The sequence below is a fragment of the Glycine max genome, chromosome 15, assembly GCF_000004515.6.
Source record: "Glycine max cultivar Williams 82 chromosome 15, Glycine_max_v4.0, whole genome shotgun sequence".
Classification (NCBI taxonomy): Eukaryota; Viridiplantae; Streptophyta; class Magnoliopsida; order Fabales; family Fabaceae; genus Glycine; species Glycine max.
Window position 1 is genome coordinate 36,946,047 of NC_038251.2, and position 18,952 is coordinate 36,964,998.

Below are 18,952 nucleotides of genomic sequence, written 5' to 3' on the forward strand. Positions count from 1 at the left end.
TTAACATGATTTTGAGGGATGCAAATGCATGCAACCTTTGTTGTGAAATTTGGGTAAATGAGGACTTTATATGAAACAATGCAAATGTAATGGAAAGTTGTACAATGTTCATGGCATTCTTTCCCTATTTTGATTTTGATTTTGATTTGATTTTTTTTTTTTTTTTTTTTTTTTTTTTTTTTTTTTTTTGGAAAACATAGATTGACTGTCCTTTTGAAAGAGGTGATAATTCATGCGACCTCATCCTATCTTTTTTGCAAATCTCTCCGGGAACTCCCTCAGAGTGTGTGTTCTGTTTGATTTAGTCACTTGACCATTTTTGAGTGACGACAATGGAGTCGTTTGATGTTTAATAAATCCATTGAAATCCTAGGGTTTGTCCCCTTTTTTTTGTTAAAAACATCGATGGGTGAGAACTTTTGATCGGCCCCTATGTTCACTTGAGGCTCATGCACGGTGCCCCTCATTGCCCCAGTGTAAGGCTTTGAGGTACCAATCGTTGTCTTTCGTCATGACCTTGTAGCTGGGAACCTATTGAGTGAGAACTTCTAATCTGCCCCTAGGTTCGTTTGAGGTTTATGCATGGGGCCTTTCATTGCCCCAGTGTAGGGCTTAGAGGTACCAATTGTTGTCTTGTTTTCACAACCTCGTAGTGAGGAAGAATGAAAGACGCAATTGATTCTTGCAAAAAGAATTTTCCAAGGACGAGAAATAGTTGAAGGATTTTTCAGTTGATGGATTAAGTCAAATGACTCCTATGTAGAAGCAAGATGTTTTGATGTCTTGATGATGCTAAAGGATCAAGTGCTTCTAAGTTTTATCAAGATATATGATCAAGTTGATCTCTAGAATCTTAGGAAGAAGTTTCCAAATTGAAGAAGCAAAAGGTTTGACCAAGGAATTCTATCCTTTCAAATTGAGATTTGCTCTCTGGTAATCGATTACCAGCAGTTTGAAAATGTTTTAATTCAAATTTTAAAAACCTGTAATTGATTACATAAGTCTTGTAATTGATTACCAGAGGGGATTTTCAGAAAATAATTTCCAAGAGACACGGCCATTCAAATGTTTTATGAACGGCCATTCAAATGTTTTAAAGAGAGTTTTCATTGCCCAAACAGTTTTATCCTCTCGAAAGATCAAGAGTTTTTCTGAACTGAAATGTCTTATCCTCTCAAAAAGATTCCTTGGTCAACCACTTGCTTATTCAATAAGGAATTTTTGATTGATCTTCATTTTACAATCTACCTCTTTTACGAGAGACCTCTTCTTCTCTTCTTCTTATTTCTGAAAAGGGATTAAGAGACCGTGGGTCTCTTGTTGTAGAGGATTCCTGAACACAAGGGAAGGGTTATCCCTGTGTGCATTGTTAATCCGAAAAGAGAGAGTGATAGTTCAATTGGGGAATAGTCTTTGCATCTTAATTCAACCCCCCTTTTTCTTAAGGTAACTGAGGCCATTTGTCCAACATCCTATTCTTGATAACTCACTTCTCTCTAAAAAGACAAAATGAGGTCACATGAACGTCTATATTTTTACTTGAAAACACAGTCAATCAAATGCCTTTTTATTTTTTATTTTGAAACTTATTTTTTATTTTGAAACTTATTTGTTTTGAACTTTGCTCGTTGTTTTACGGCACCCCCACCAACGTGCAAGATGAGTAATCTCTGATTGAACGGTCTTGGAAGTCAACACTCAGGAGCGCAGGTTGCTTGAGCAAACAGACCAATGGCTTACACCCACATTCCGGTGAAAGTTGAATAAGCAAACATGCGTTCGTGAGAGGATGAGGGACAAAGATATCAACTTTATCCATTTCATTTAACATTGTAGCTGTGGTTTACAATATAAACTTGGAAACCCTGATGAGTCATTAGGGACACCTAACAACAGCTTTCAAAATTGCCCCATGTGTGGCATTTCTTGTCAATGTTAGGATTTACACGCAATTCTCCTCAAATTTCAGCCAGCCCGTATCAATTAGACTTCACACTTTATGCTTCGGGGTCATACAATGCTCAATGGAATGCCCCAGGGCTCCTCCACGATAAGCACACGTTGCATTCGAGTCGTATCCTCAGAAAAGTGGAGGTTGATGAACCTTGGCTAGGGTTATGGCTACCATTGAATTATCAAGTAGATGTGGGAGCAAGTCAGCATAGGACACTGGAATTGGGGTGAATTCTACAGGCTTTCTCGCTGCAAAATTCACTTCTTGGTTGGTGTTTTTGGTTTGTGCTAAAGGTGGTGTTCGTCATTGGAAGTGCGGTAGACAGACTTTGTGGTAGATTTAGGGATGGCCTTTGTGGATACCTGGGTGGTGGGTAAGGAGAAGGTTTGTTATTGGCTGAGTAAAGATATTGTTGGGTTGGTGGGAAACTTGGTCGTACAGGAATGGCAGTCACAGCATGGGTTTCTCCCTTATCCTCACCCTCTTTATTTGCCCCAGTTTTCTCAGTCGTCCTAGTAGGATGATCAAATTTGCCCCTTTTTTTTTAGACCCACATCGATCCTTTCACTGGCAAAGACCAAATCCTCAAAGCTTTGAAGGTGTGTAACCCACCATTTTTTTCATAGTAGAACACCGGTCACGTGTCTACTATCATTGTGATAATCTCTTTCTCTGTTTTTGGGGGTGCTACTTGAGTTGCCAAGCCTCTCCATCTTTGGGCGTGTTCTTTGAAAGATCCGTCCCCCCTTTTGCACATGTTCTGTAGTTGCATCCTATCCGAAGACATTATACTGACACTGCCTAACGAAGGCCACCACTAGGTCCTTCCAAGAATGGACTCGGGAAGGTTCCAAGTTAGTGTACCAGGTAACAGCTACCCAGTAAGACTTTCTTGGAATGAATGTATCAGTAATTCCTTATCTTTTGCGCATGCCCCCATCTTCCGATAATACATCTTTAGATGGTTCTTGGGGCAAGTAGTCCCCTTGTACTTGTCAAAGTCCAGCACCTTGAACTTGGGAGGGGTGATGATATTGGGTTCTAGGAACAACTCTTTTGGGTTAGCAAAGGCATAATCTTCACCTCCTTCAATGGCCCTGAGCCTTTCCTCTAAATGATCCAACTTTCCCTTTTCGGCCATAGCAGGAGGGGCTCTTCCCACCGCAAAATGCAATGGTTGTAGTTGTGGGCGAAACTGAGGGCCCTCCAAAGTGTTTTCAAAGGGTATACCACCAACTGCTTCCCCTTCAGTGGCATATCCGAGCCAAGGCTCGAAGTCAGCTAGATTGTGGTGGGGAATTTCATGTGTTTCCCCCATGGTTTGAGAGATATGTGCCTGATCAGATTGAGGTTATTGGTTCTCAATGAGTATCGGAGTGGAGTTATTGAGATTTTCATTGAGAGTGTACGCCACGTTGGGTGGTGTATAGTTGAGAGGCAAGCCATATGACGGGAAGGCGTGCTTGTTTTGAATTTGCACATCATGGGGGCCGCCCGTACTTCCTAAATCTTTGCCTACCATATTTGAGGTTGGATGATTCATTTGCTTGAGGCCGGATGGGGACATCGGGTTCACCTTAGCGACAGCGCTAATAGCGGCGACTATAACCGCATTGGCTTCCATTATCTTCTTCATGCTCATCATGGCCTTTATCATTGTGGCCATTTGCTCTTTTATGGCCTCCATTTTTGGCCTTCATCTTCTCTTGCACCTTCTCTGCTTCACCCATTACTCTAGCTCTAGCACGAGTTCGGTAAGGGCGCCGTAAAGCGTTTCCTTTTCTTTTTGATAAGTTCATTTTATTTTATTTTATTTTTCAAGGAAAGAATGCAATGAGCAATGCAACCAATGAAAAGCATGGATGCATGCGAATGATGTACAGTCGAAGTATTGCGAATTTTTACGCGGGATATGGGGTTGAATCAATTTAGATTTTCAACATGGTCCATGACATCTTTGTCAAGGTGAAACTGGAAGTAACAAGGACATCAATAATCCTAAATATGTTTGGCAGTAGACGAAGCAGTGATGTGACTCGATTCATCTTTTGCCCCAATTTTGCAGGATGGTTACTTCCATATTTCAACTTGACTTGATGAACCTTTTTGTAAAAGCTTGAGCTTGGTTCAACCCTATAATCCAAGGAATGGCAATTCTGATCGCCAATACTTTAACAACATCTCATAGGGATGAATGACTCGGGCATACTTTAAGCTTATGCACGGAAAATGTAATTATGAAATTGAGATGCCCGAAGAAACACCATTTCCTAGTTAACCATGCATTAGGTACCATGTTCAATTATTTTGTTTTTAAGTGAAACGGGTTTATGATCCCAACATGGTTGACTTGTGTTGCCTAACACATGAAACTAAGAATGTAGTGTGAAGTTTCACGCTTCCCCCTTTTTTGTTTTTGTTTTGTAGAGGAAAACGCAAGGATGAGCAAACATGAAAACAAATGGTATGCAATTTTGCAGACCAAAAAGTTTGTTGAACGCATATGCATGATGATGCCATGACTCATGCAAAATGTGAGGCTGGAATATGATAACGGACAAATGCAGGATATGTCCATTATGATGTTATGAAGAGATGCTTATGCGATGCATGATATGAATGCATTTTACGGACATGAGAGCCCGGAAAATTATCTCTTCTTACTTGCGCATTTGGGGGCACAGTGCCCCATGTGTACAATTAAGAAGGTGATATGGACCTTCCGGCTTCCCGTGACAAAGGACGAGACCAACATACAATGCATGCTAGAGATAAAATGTGGGAGTGACTTGATTCGCACTGATTTTTGGAGTAAAAACGTGGGATAAACTCATTTTTTTCAAAAAGTTATAACTAGTCAAGATCTGAGCGACAATACAAACTTCCTAGCGGTTTCTAATCATATGGTCCATTAAGTCTATCATATGTTGATAATAGCTGAGAAGTCCGTGGATCTTCTTGGGGGCGGAGTAGGTGTCCGCCATTGCTTTGGCCTTGGCTAGCAATCGGGGAAGTTCTTGACTCCTGTTCAAAGTAAGAGCAAATCGGTCCGTCCACATTATTGCCTCTTGGTGCCATGAATCAATTACCCTCTCCCTTGCTTCGCTTTCTGCTGATATCTTGGCGTACTCATCCTCTAGCCTTTGCTCGTGAGTCGCCGCTAGATTTAGCTTCTCTTTGCACTCATCGATGACGGCCCACATATTCCCTTCAGTCTCGCTTAACTGTTGGGACAAATTTCTTTTCGACCTAAGGTAAGCCTTTAGCTCGTCCTTCAAGATCATGCCTTTGACCCGTGATGGTTCCTTTCACCTCTTCGGAGCTTGAGCTTACTATTGCTGCCCTATAAAGCCCCTCAAAACTTTGCTGGCACGTGTTCTTCCTTTTGGGCCTTCTTGGTTTCTCATTCCAAGGCATCAGCGGTGGCCATATTGACGTCCCTTAGTTCATCATACTCTTTTCAGACTTTGATGGCTATGGACTTGAACTTCTCTTCGACTACTCGGGCTCTTTCAAGCTCTGCCTTTAGGGCTTGTACCTCATCACTTTCTTCCGAAGCTTTAACCTCATCGTCCCTCACAGTCTTTAGATTTGGGAGCCAATCCAATCCTTGTGTTCGGACTCTCAGCCACTTATGATAGCCGCCGATGATCCCATTACTGCTTCCCCTAAGCTCTCTGTCCTTTCTTCACGCCGCATCCCATGCCTTGCGAACTCCTTGGAGTACCCTCGCGTTGTGGTCACTAAAACCCCGTGCGATGAAAGGCGTGATGCTTTTGTCTAATGGCGCTCCTCTCATGGGGTAGCCAAGTTGTCTTATGGCGAGAACGGGATTATAATTAATACAACCCCTTGTTCCCATCAAGGGAACATTTGGACATCCTTCGCATGAAGATAGAATCCTGATTCTTCCTTCCTTCTAGCGAGGGAACCAATTAACAGACGCCCCCCCATGCTAGCCAAGAGTTGGTCCCAATTCGCCTTTCCTTTTTCGACGCACGAGCGGTAACCTTGTAGCGGATAGACGGGCCTACCTTCTTGGAGAAAAAGGTGTGAAACCAGCCCCACATAGAGAGCTGGAGTACAACAAACAATCCTTGCATTGCTTTCTTCACATCTTCGGTCAAAGGTGTCATATAGGTCGGCTAGCATAGCGACAACCGGACTTTCCTTGTGGTTATGATAGGCGAGAAAAACGTCGATCGCTGCCAGGTCCACCAACCCATCCACATTTGGAAAGAGGACTCCCTCGAAAATCAACAGTGTGAGAATATCTATGAATGGGGTCCACTCGCCTTTATCTGCCAAGATTCTTGCTTTTACCTCCAAATATTTTCTCGGTATTCCGACCACCCCATTTTCGACTTGCCTTTGGCGGTCTAATTCCTGGGCCGAGATTTGGACTTTTTTAGAAATTCTGGCCAATGAGGGGTAGAACCCTGAGAAGAGGTATGGTTTCCTTCCCCCTAGAGGACATCCTAGGATCTCTTCAAATTCTTCCGCCATTGGTGATAGCTGGAAGTCCCCAAAGATGAAGCACCTCAACGGCCGATCATAATACTGGGCGAGGGAGGCAATTGGTTCCATGGAGACTTCTACCCTAGCTAGGTCCCAAATGCTTACCATAGGCTTTGCGGAAGGCTTGCCGTTGAAGTTGACCCATTAATTGCCCCAACTTTCGTAAACTGGTGACCTCTAAGCTCTTGATTTTGACTTGATAGAACCTCTTTTTAAGCGAAGGCTTTTGACTTGATCCCATGTTTTACTAAAGTGAAATAAAATCTAGTGCGAAACAAAACTCCTACATCTATCATGGGTGGAATGGATGAATGCATGAAGAAATGCATATGACACAGATGCAATTTACGAATACGGGAGCCCGAGAAATTGTTTCCTTCTTGGATACAACGTTTGGGCAGCATGGCACCCAACGTATGTTTTTTTAAGAAGGCGACACGGACCCTTCGTCGGTTTGCTAAAGTGAGGGGATCAAAGACGAAACCCACGCATGATGCATATGCGAAAGGCGCAACACGGGGATGTACATAGTACGACAATATTCACTGAACATAAGCAAACGGGTATATGATACTTATGCATGGCAGTGTGAAAAATGGCACGCAGCGTGTTTGCTCCGTGCCCTTATTTAAGGGACCTATAAGGGAGAGAACTAACTAGGCTTTTAGCAATAATCCCCAAGGTAGTCATATCTCTCTTGATGGTTTCTAGAGGTATCATCCCCTTCGAAGAACATATTGCAGCAGTAGGGACTACTGGCAACAATAAGTTTTCAAAGAGAAAAGCTCTAGATGAGGGTTCACTGTAATCAAGCAAGTCGGAGACCTAGCATGATCACAGATTCACCTCCACTCCTTATGTTCCCATGAACCCGGGTATAGGGCCCTTTTTCACTCACAGTGTGTGCAAATAGTGTTAGTGTTTGTGTGCATCAAATGAATAAATATTTACCTCATGCATACATTCTAAAACACACTAAAAGCAACAAATAGTTTATATACACAAGAACATAAAACAAATAAAGGGAAACCAACAAAGGAGAAAGTCATGATAAAATATTGCACAAGATTAAATGGCCTAACTCTCTAAAAACAGTCCCCAGTGGAGTCGCCAACTGTCGCAACCTACCCTTCGGCGGGAGGGCGACGCGAGACTCGCGGGATGCGTGTTCCACGAAAGGAATACGCGCGGAGTCGCCACCAACGTTTATTTGAGGAAAACGTCGGAAAAACCGGAAAAGACGCGATCTACGAACTTTTTAAGTGAAAGGTTCGGGAGTTGTATTTACGCACGGGGAAGGTATTAGCACCCCACACGTCCGTCCCAAGGGACGGCAGCCTTTAATAGAATGTGCAAACATGACTTTGATTTTTACGTTCCCTTTTATGTCCTTATATCCTTTATACCCTTTATATTTTTTCCTTTTTTTGTGGTCGACAAGGGTGTTTCCCTTTACTCCTACGTATTCCTCAATTTGGGATGAGAAAATCAGACCTACGTAGTTCTTTTGGAACAAAGTGTTTGGTTAAGTTGTTTTTGTCTTTTTTGCAAAATATGTTTTTTATTTGAACAAAAGGTCATTTAAGGTGTTGGACCATTAAACGGTCTTTTGATTTTGAAAGGGGAGAAACGTTAAGGCGTTGGACCATTAACGATCTCTTGTTTTTGAAAGGAGAGAAACGTTAAGGCATTGGACCATTAACGATCTCTTGTTTTTTGAAAGGAGAGAAACGTTAAGGCATTGGACCATTAACGATCTCTTGGGGTGGTCGACAAAAGCGGGGCTTTTGCTCCTACGTATCCTCAATGAGGAACTCAGACCTACGTAGTTCTTTCTTATCAAGTGATTCTTTTTTATTTTAAGAGGTGATCATTTTAAGGCGTTGGACCTTAAAAATGATCCATTTTACTTAGTGAGGAAATGAAATGACAAACTTCAAAAGCCTATTTTTATGGACGAGCTTGACTAGGCGAATTGATTTTAGCCTTTAGTTTCACTTTAGTTATTAATCAATTCGATTAAGAATGAGAAATCCCAAAGAGAAAACGTCCGATTGATTTTCCGCTTTATTTTACTAAAAAGATATTTTTTTGATTATTATATTATTTTTTACCCTTTTTTTTTATTTCCAACGTGGTTACGGCATGACCGAACGGTCGGAATTGATTTTAACCGAAGTCAACGGATAATATAATTCAAACGTTCGGTGGAAATTTATTTTATTTTTAAGTTAAGCGAGAAATGACTTAAGTAAAATGGCTTAAGCACGTCAACAGGGGGTATAAAAAGTAAACAAAACGAGAATAAAAATGCACGAAACACAATGTGGACCACTACGGGTACATAGAATGAATCGAAAAGCTTGGTTCGAGGTACTTACCCGTTGAAGATCGAAGAACGATGAAGAACGAATGAAGAACGTCGAAGAACGGTTGAAACCTTTGTGAGATTCCTCACGGAAAACGTTACGGAAACGTTTCGGAAGCGCCTCGGCTTAGATTTTCTTCACGGAAACAATTTTTCCAAGCAAATTCGAAAGAGAGAGAAGTGCCTAAGGGGCTGGACCCCTTCCTTCTTGCATTCCTCCCCTATTTATAGCAAAATAGGGGAGGTGGTTGCCGCCCAGCTCGCCCAGGCGAGCTCAGCTCGCCCAGGCGAGCAGGGTTGCTTCCTCCAGAAGCAACCGCCTTCTGGAGGAATCTTCTGGAGGGCCCAAGTGGGCCTGGGTGCTATTTGCACCCCCATTTTTACTAAGTACACCCCCCTCTGCTGTTTTTTGGTGATTCTTTTTTCGTAAAGTTACGGAAACTTACGAATTTCGTAACGATACTTGTTTTCTTTCCGTAATGTTACGGAACCTTGCGGATTACATAATCATCCCCTTTTTGACTTACGGAATGTTACGGAACCTTACTTAATTATGCAATGATGCTTCCATTTGATTTCCGGTGTGTCACGGAAACTTACGGATTGTGCATCAATATTTTTTTGGTTTTTCGGCATGTCCTGGAATTTCACAAATTGCCTAATGATGGGTGCCAAGCACCTCACGAGGACCAAAGAATGGTCGCACGTCATCGAGCAAAGGTCCCCGGACGAAATTAGGGTATGACAAAGGGCATTGAAGTAGATCCTGCAAAAATTTCTGTTATTTCACAATTGCCTTACCCTTCTTGCATGCGAGAGGTGCAATCTTTTCTTGGTCATGCAGGATTCTACAGGCGCTCTATAAGAGATTTTAGCAAAGTAGCCCTTCCACTATCCAACTTGTTGCAAAAGGAGGTGGAGTTTGACTTTAATGATAAATGCAAAGAGGCTTTTGATTTCCTAAAAAGAGCACTGACTACCACCCCCATCATCCAAGCACCCGACTGAACAACCCTTTTTGAGCTTATGTGTGATGCATCAAATTATGCATTGGGGACTGTCCTTGCTCAGAAAATTGATAAATTGGCCAAGGTGATATGTTATGCTTCTAGGACTTTAGATGATGCCCAAGCGAATTATATTACTATTGAGAAAGAGCTACTAGCCATAGTTTTTGCTCTTGAAAAATTTCATTCTTATTTGCTTGGTACTCGCATTATTGTTTATACTGACCATGCAGCTCTAAAGTACTTGTTGAAGAAGGTTGATTCAAAGCCTACGTTGATCTGATGGATGCTCTGGCTCCCAGAGTTTGACTTGGAGATCCGTGATAGGAGCGGAGCACAAAATTTAGTTGTTGATCATTTGAGTCGGATCGAACGTGTGTCTGATGAGGACTCACCCATTCGGGATGATTTCCCGGATGATCATTTATATATATTGTATAGTATTTCTGATTCTTTTTCTACTCCCTGGTTTGCTAACATTGTAAATTATTTAGTTGCTTCTATTTTTCCTCCCTTAGCATATAAGGCCCAAAAAGATAAAATTAAAAGTGATGCTAAGCATTTTATTTGGGATGACCCCTACTTGTGGAAATTGTGCAGTGATCAAGTCATTAGACGATGCATTACAAATCATGAGACTAACTCAGTCCTGTAGTTCTATCATTCTTCCGCACTGGGAGGTCATCTGGGTGTTCAAAGGACAACTCGCAAAGTGCTTGACTATTGGCCCACCATCTTTAAAGATGCGTGGAAGATTTGTAGCACTTGTGAGCAGTGTCAGAGAGCAGGAAGTGCACTTACATGGCGACAACAAATGCCTGAGCAACCCATGCTATTCTGTGAGGTGTTTGATGTTTGGGGCATAGATTTCATGGGCCCTTTTCCTATCTCTTTTGGTTATGTTTACATTCTCCTTGCAGTTGATTATGTTTCAAAATGGGTGGAAGCCAAGCCCACTAGAACTAATGATGCTAAGGTTATTGTAGATTTTGTCAGATCTAATCTGTTTTGCAAGTTTGGAGTACCCAAAGCAATCGTTAGTGATCAAGGAACCCATTTTTGCAACAAATCAATGCACGCCTTGCTTAAAAAGTACGGGGTTGTACATAGGGTATCCACACCATACCACCCCCAAACCAATGGACAGACAAAAATTTCTAATAGGGAGATCAAGAGAATTTTAGAGAAGATTGTGTAGCCATGCAGGAAAGATTGGAGTACCAGGCTTGATGATGCTCTTTGGGCACATAGGACTGCCTTCAAAGCACCCATAGGAATGTCTCCTTATCGGGTTGTCTTTGGAAAGACATGTCATCTTCCTGTGGAGATTGAGCACAATGCATACTGGGCAGTGAAGACCTGCAACTTCTCTATGGATCAAGCTGGTGAGGAAAGAAAGTTGCAATTGAGTGAGTTAGATGAGATCCACCTAGAAGCGTATGAGAATTCCAAGTTCTACAAAGAAAAGACCAAGAAGTCCATGATAGCATGATAATTAAGAAGGACTTCATGGTTGGGCAAAAAGTGTTATTGTATAATTCTAGGCTTGGACTCATGAGTGGTAAGTTGAGGTCTAAGTGGATTGGTCCTTTTGTTGTTACTAATGTTTTTCCTTATGGTATAGTTGAGATCAAAAGTGACTCCACAAACAAGAGCTTCAAGGTCAATCGACACCGACTTAAGCCATTTCTCAGAAACCCTTCTTTAGTGGACGTAGTGGTGGAAGAGACTTCCTTACTCCACCCTACTCTTCCTCCACCATGACTTAGGGAGTTTTTCTTTTCCTATCTCCTTCTTTACTTTTATTACATTTGTCTGATTCTATTTGATGGTTTAATTGCTTTTAATCTTTTACTTGTGCTACATTGAGGACAATGTGTTGTTTAAGTATGGGGGGAGTGTTCTTTGGTTTTGCTAGTTTTGTTGGTTTTGTTAATTTTGTTAGTTATGTTAAATCTAGTTTAATATTTTAGGCCAATTCTGTTTGCATGTACAACTTTGCATATTTTTTTCCTTGAATATAGGATATGTTCAAGTAATGAGTAATTGTTTTGAAAATAAAAGTCTCTTGACATTTTGTGATTTGAAATCCTTATTTTTCCTCTACATGTCATGATAAATTTGAGCCATCCATCATCATAATCATTTGGTGTGTTTTGCCCCATTGATTGCTTGCACAATAGCCTTGGCTTGATTCTTGTTGATGCTTCCTAATTCACATGCATATTTGGAAATGATTTAGGCAATTTTGTTCTTATAAGCCTCTAGCCAAATGGACTTACCTTGAATTAATTCCTTTGATAGCCCTTTTGAGCCTTGTTTCCCTTTCCTTGTTTTGAAGCTCACTACAAGCCTTAAGTGAAAAACCATGATATCACCTTACCCTTAAGGAATTTTGGAGCTTTGGAATTGTTTTGGGAATAAGTGTGGGGGGTTTTGTTTCATTGGATAACATGTTTTGTTGGCTATGCTTCATGATCTATTTTGGGCCATACTTGATGTACATTGTATATTGGTTAAATGTTGGACATGCTGAATGAGATGCTATTTCTCAAATGCTATAAAGAAAAAAAAATTAAGTTGAATCAATTTGAAAAAGAAAAAGAAAAGCGATAAAGTTGAGTGAATAAGATCTTAAATGGAAAAAGAATGATGAGACTCTTGGTTCTACTCTTTGAGTTTAAATTTTATCTTTAGGTTTTCTTATTTTTTCTTAATGTGTACTTATTCCCCATTGCTCCTCTATTCCTTTGGGATTTAGCTACTTATTCCATATTTTTCCCTACCTTGTCCTTGGCCCCATTACAACCTTAAAAGACCTTTTGATCCTTATGTGCTTGTGTTTATGGGTTGATTGTCAATTTTAGAATCTTGCTAAGTTTATGTGGTGTTGGTTTTCATGGGTGCTTTGAGGGTAAATAGTAGCCTAGACACTTGAGAGATAGAGTGTATATCTTGTGAGGCTTTATCACTTTTCATTCTTGAGCTGATTAACTATTTTTCCATGATTGGGTTGCTTGGATGATTTTCATGAATGCCTTGACTCTTTGGATCTCTTCATGTTTACCCATTCCTTTCATTCCTTGATGTTCATTGAGAAATATGTAAATGTTTTTGTTTGTCTCTCTTTGATATCCTTGGATTTTGTTCTTTGTTTCATTTTGCCCAGGAGTGCAAAAGGCTAAGTATGGGGGATTTTGATGTGCCATTATTTTCTCCTATTTCTTAAACCTTTTTGCATCATTTTAATTACTAATTAGTCTTAATTGTCAAATTAATTAGGCAGTTTTATTATTTGGGCTCATTCAACTAATTTGATGTTTTTAATCTAATTTTAGGAATTAATGAAGCATTGAGCTTAATCCGGATTTTGGTCGTGGACTTAAAGAGGGCAAATAAAGCAACGTTTACCTTAGTTAATTTCTAATTAGGAGATTGCAATTTTATTTTATGTTGTTCAGTGTTTATTTCGTTTTGGGCCAGAATAATGTAATAGGGCCCAGTGACTTTGAGTGACCCTTATAAATAGAAGCCTTGGGATTCATGTAAAAGGGGATTCCATTATTCAGAGCAGAGGGTTTTAGGGTTTTACGTTTTTAGCTTTGGATTACTATTCACGTAAGGCATTTTTTCATTTTTCTGCTTTCAATTGCAATTTCATTTTTTTTTTCTGTTCCTTCTTCTAGTTTCATATGTTTTCTGCCTTTAGCTTCATTTACGTTTCTATTTTTGTTGAACTTATGGAAGGCTAAATTCCTAGTGTTGTTTCCCTCTGAGGATGAAGCATAATTCTCTTTGAGGTTCTGTTTTTAATGTTGCTCTCCTATCGGTTGTCCCTTCACCAATTAACCCACATGTGTTCTGTTAATCTGTGCATGCTTCGTGTTCGATTAATTGCCTCTGTGCTTAAATTGCGTTCGTGCCTAATGAACAAGGGGTTAATTGGTGTATGTGTTGCTTAATCACATATTGACAACCCTAAGTTGATTTTCACTTAGTAAATTAAATTAAGGTTGGATTAAATGGTTAATTGCTAGGGGTGAAATCCTCATAACCTAGGATAAGAGAATGACTTCTGAATCAGAGAAAACAACACATTTTTACTATTATTAATTTTGTATTCCAATCTGCTTGTTCTTAAATTCACAAAACAAACACAACCCCCCCTCCCCCGATTGTTACTGTTACTGCAAGTATATTATGAACATTTGGTTTATCATTGCTCGTTGGGAAACGACCTAGGATCACTTCCTATTTACTGCATTTTAATGTTTATTTGATTCGGGTACGGCCTCGATCATCTAGGCAAAAGGTACTTATTCTTAATCATCACCTTATTCAATTGGCGGTAGTCTACACACAACCTCATGGTCCCATCTTTCTTCTTTACTAACAACACTGGTGCTCCCCATGGAGACACACTGGGTCTCACAAACTGCTTCTCCAACAACTCCTCTAGCTGTTTCTTAAGCTCGGCTAACTCTATAGGAGACATCCTATAAGGGGCTATGGATATGGCTCCAGCACCAGGTAATAAGTCTATGAAAAACTCTCTCTCTCTCTCTCTCTCTCTCTCGTGGTAGACTGGATATATCCTCAGGGAACACTTTAGGAAACTCTCTGACAACTGGGAGGTCACACATGGAAACCTTCGTCTCTATTTCTAGGTTAGAAAAGATCATGTACACTTGAGCATCTTTTTTTAAAGATGTCACAACTTGGTTGGCAGAGATGAACATCACATCCTTACTCACTCTAGAACCATCAAACACCACAGCTTTATCAAAACAGTTTAACAAGACATGGTTGGAAGCTAACTAGTCCATTCCCAGAATAATTAAGAAGGGGGGGGGGGTTGAATTAATTATTCCTGAACCTTTACTAATTAAAAAATTACTCTTCTAAGGCTTTTACTTATGTTGTTAAGAGAATGTGGAGTAGAAGAGAAAACTTAACAGAAAGTAAAAGCAAAAATTAAGTGCACAGCAGAAAGTAAAAGAGTAGGGAAGAACGAAGCAAACACACAAGAGTTTTTATACTGGCTCGGCAACAACCCGTGCCTACATCCAGTCCCCAAGCGACCTGCGGTCCTTGAGATTTCTTTCAACCTTGTAAAAATCCTTTTACAAGCAAAGATCCACAAGGGATGTACCCTCCCTTGTTCTCTTTGAACCAGGTGGATGTACCCTCCACTGGAACTGATCCACAAGAGATGTACCCTCCACTGGAACTGATCCACAAGAGATGTACCCTCTCTTGTTCTCAGTCAAACCCAAGTAGGTGTACCCTCTACTTGTACCACAAAGGATGTACCCTCCAATGTGTTAAGACAAAGATCTCAGACTGTTAAACCTTTGATACTTTGTGAATGGGGATACAAAAGAATTCTCAGGCGGTTAGTCTTTTGAACACCTTTGCATTAGGGAAAGGGAAGAATCAAAAGAATTCTCAGACTGTGTCGTTTTGAATTCTTTGACAAGGGAGAAGGAAGACACAAAAGAATTCAGGCGGTTAGTCCTTCGTTCTTTTGGAAAAGGGAGAAGAGAGACACAAAAAGAATTCAGGCGGTTAGTCCTTGGCGAATTCTTTTTTGGCAAAGGGAGAAGAGATGAAAAGATGAATAGCACAAGTTTTCAAGGTTTAGAAAACCAGAAAACTTTGGAAAGCTTTTTGGCACAATGAAGAAGAAGAAGTTCAAAGAGATTCAGGGCTTGTAAAAGATTGATTGAATAAGTGTATTGAAAAGCAAATCAAAGCCTTGCTTTTATAGACTCTTCATGTTTGGCCAAGAGGACCATTTAGAAGAGTTATAACTTTTAGAAAAAATTAAAACCAATTTGAAAAAGTCAAAAACCTTTTGAAGAGTTACATCTTTTTGATTTATTCAGAAACAATCACTAGTAATCGATTACCAAATTAGTGTAATCGATTACACAATGTTAGACAAGTGGCCTCAGATATCTTAAGAAGCGGGGGGGGGGGGGGGGGGGGGTTGAATTAAGATATTCCAAACTACTTCCCCAATTAAAATCTATTTCACTTTCTTTTCAAGTTATAAATTCCCTTAACAATGAACTTCTTAAATATTAATTCAAATAAAACAATTTGAATATGAATATAAAGCAATAATAAACAAAGGAGATTAAGGGAAGAGAAAGTGCAAACTCAGATTTATACTGGTTCGGCCACACCCTTGTGCCTACGTCCAGCCCCCAAACAACCCGCTTGAGAGTTCCACTATCTTGTAAATTCCTTTTACAAGTTCTAAACACACAAGGACAATCCTTCCTTTGTGTTTAGAATTCCTTTACAACAAGAGACCCACGGTCTCTTAATCCCTTAGAGAATGAGGAGAAGAAGAAGAATGAACTCTCTAGAAAGAGATAGATTTTACAGATTGAGCACTCAAATAATTCCTTAATGAATTGCAATTGAATTGGCCAAGGAATTTTTAAGAGGATAGAATGATTTTTGCTCTTTGAGAGGATAAAAACTTGTTGTTCTCAAAAACTCTGTCAAAATCGTGTCTCAAGTCACATATATATAGGCCTATGATAGCCATTCAATAACCACATAAAAAGATGTGACTGTTGAGAATGTTCTCTGAAAAACTCCTCTGGTAATCGATTACAATAAGTGTGTAATCAATTACACTCTTTAAAATTTGAATTAAAACGTTCAGAAACTGCTGGTAATCGATTACCATATATGTGTAATCGATTACACAGTGCAAATTTTGAATTCAAATTTAAATAGCTGTTGTAAATCAGTTTTGGCCATTGGTAATCGATTACATCCTCTGGTAATCGATTACCAAAGAGTAAATTTGTTGAAAAAGACTTTTTTAACTTAAAATTCTTGGCCAAACCTTTTGCGATTTCAATTGGAATTCCCTTCCTATTTAATATCCTTTCTAAGACTCTATAGACTGTCTTGATCATCCATCTTGAATATCTCTAATTGCTTTGTCTTGAGTAAATCTTTGAGAAGCATATGATTCATGTAATCCTTTGGCATCATCAAAACATTCAGCTTGATCCTTTGTCTACAATCTCCCCCTTTTTGATGATGACAATACCTGAAATCAAAACAAGCTATATACAAGATGATAGCACGTTCACACAACCCTTACTCCCCCTATCTTTTGGCATGTATGCCTAATTGATTTATAACCCATATGTGTTCTCCCAAGTTCTCTCCCCCTTTGGCAACATAAAAAAGAACTAGATCAAAACAATCAATATCCAAACATTAACACAATAAATGTCCAAACAAAGCCAACCATTAAATCGAAATAAATCCATACAATGTCATAATTAACCAAAACAAAAGCGAGAATTATAATAATAGTGCAAGACTAGAACAAAAAGCCAAATACATGGCAATAAAGCAAAGTACTAATAATATTTGACTACTAATTAAACTAAGTTAGAATAATAACATATAATCTAAGAGGATGAGGAGGCGGTGGTGGTGGATCAAAGCAAGTTCGGATGAAGGAGACATCTTCTTCAACCCTAGTGATCCTTGATTCCATAGCATCGAACCGCATGTCAACTTGCAATTCCATGGCATCAAACTTGTCCATAAGCCTTTGAAGAAGAGTGGAATTATCTTCAACTGGTATGTGGCCTTCATCATCAGCAGGTGGAACACCCTTTTTGACCCAAGAGCCATCACGCTCTTTGTGGTAACCAAAAGAAGCAATCATAGCAGCACCAATTAAAAAAGATCGCTTGATTGGAACATAAGGTTCAGAATCAAGAGGAATTTGAAAATGGCGGAAAAAGAGAGTGACAAGCTGTGGATATGGTAGTGGAGCATTTAATCGCAATGCCTTATGCATGCGATATCTGACTAAGTGTGCCCAGTCAAGTTGACGCCCTGTATGAAAGGCCCACATGATAATTAGATCTTCCTCAGAAACCTGGGCAAGGTTGGAAGACCGTGGAAGCAAAATACGCACAATTAAATAGTGAAGGATGCGGCTTTCAAAAGCCAATGACCCGGCAAGAAGACGTCCGGTCATATCCGCATTGTTGGTGCAAACCAACTAGCGGGCATCATGGGCAGAGAAATCAAATTTCCAGTCGTCATTCAGTGTACCTTCAAATGGTACACCATCACTGGGTAATTTGGTTAAGTCATGGAAAAGGGACTGGTCAATGACCATTTTTATCCCAAAAATTTCAGAAATCAGAGTGTTGTCCTGAATTTCAAGATTACAATAAAAAGCTTTAACCAATTCAGGATAAATAGGCAATTGTAATGACATAAAAGGTAGAAGACCTAAGTACTGAAAGGCTTGAATGCAATCAAAGGTTTGAGCAGAAAAGAATTCCATATCAATAAACTTAGGGTCGATAATGGAACGAGATGAGAAAAGATTGGAGTACCGTTTCTGCTGTTCGTCGGAAGAAAACACTGGGGAAGAGGACAATGAGGGTGGAATTGGTGCTGTGGATGCGCTAGTGGCTCCAGAACGATGAGCCCTTGAAGCCGAAGCGGAGGCGGAAGAACCCTTTCGTTTCTTTGACGATTCTGCCATTTGAGGGAGTTTTTGCAGATTTTAATCGGTGAAATCAAAAGAAAAATGAAAAAGAAGAAGATTGCAATTTACGGGAGTTGATTTGATGAAGAAATGAGTGAGATAGGAAGGTTTGGAAGTTTGGGAATGGAGGTACGGCGCAAGGAGGAAGGGGCTGTGCAGGAGATTCTGAAAACGTGATATTTATAGAGCAGGACGCGTGGTAATCGATTACAAGTAATGGTAATCGATTACAGGAGGAGGCAGCCTACTGGTAATCGATTACATGAATACTGTAATCGATTACAGGCCATCTGTTTTGGTGTAATCGATTACAATATTCATGTAATCGATTACCAGAACAAAAAATAGCCTTTTCCTAAAAGAAAACTTATTTCTTAAGTCTAAAAACTTATGTTATTTAAAGAGTTAATTATACTAACAAGAAAAGTAAACTAAATTAAACAAGACAAGTGTCATACTTCATCAAAAACACAATCAATCATTCAAAAAAAAAATACCTATTCAAATCACTAAGGTCTAAAAGCCCTAATTCTCTTCTTATTGAAAAGAATATT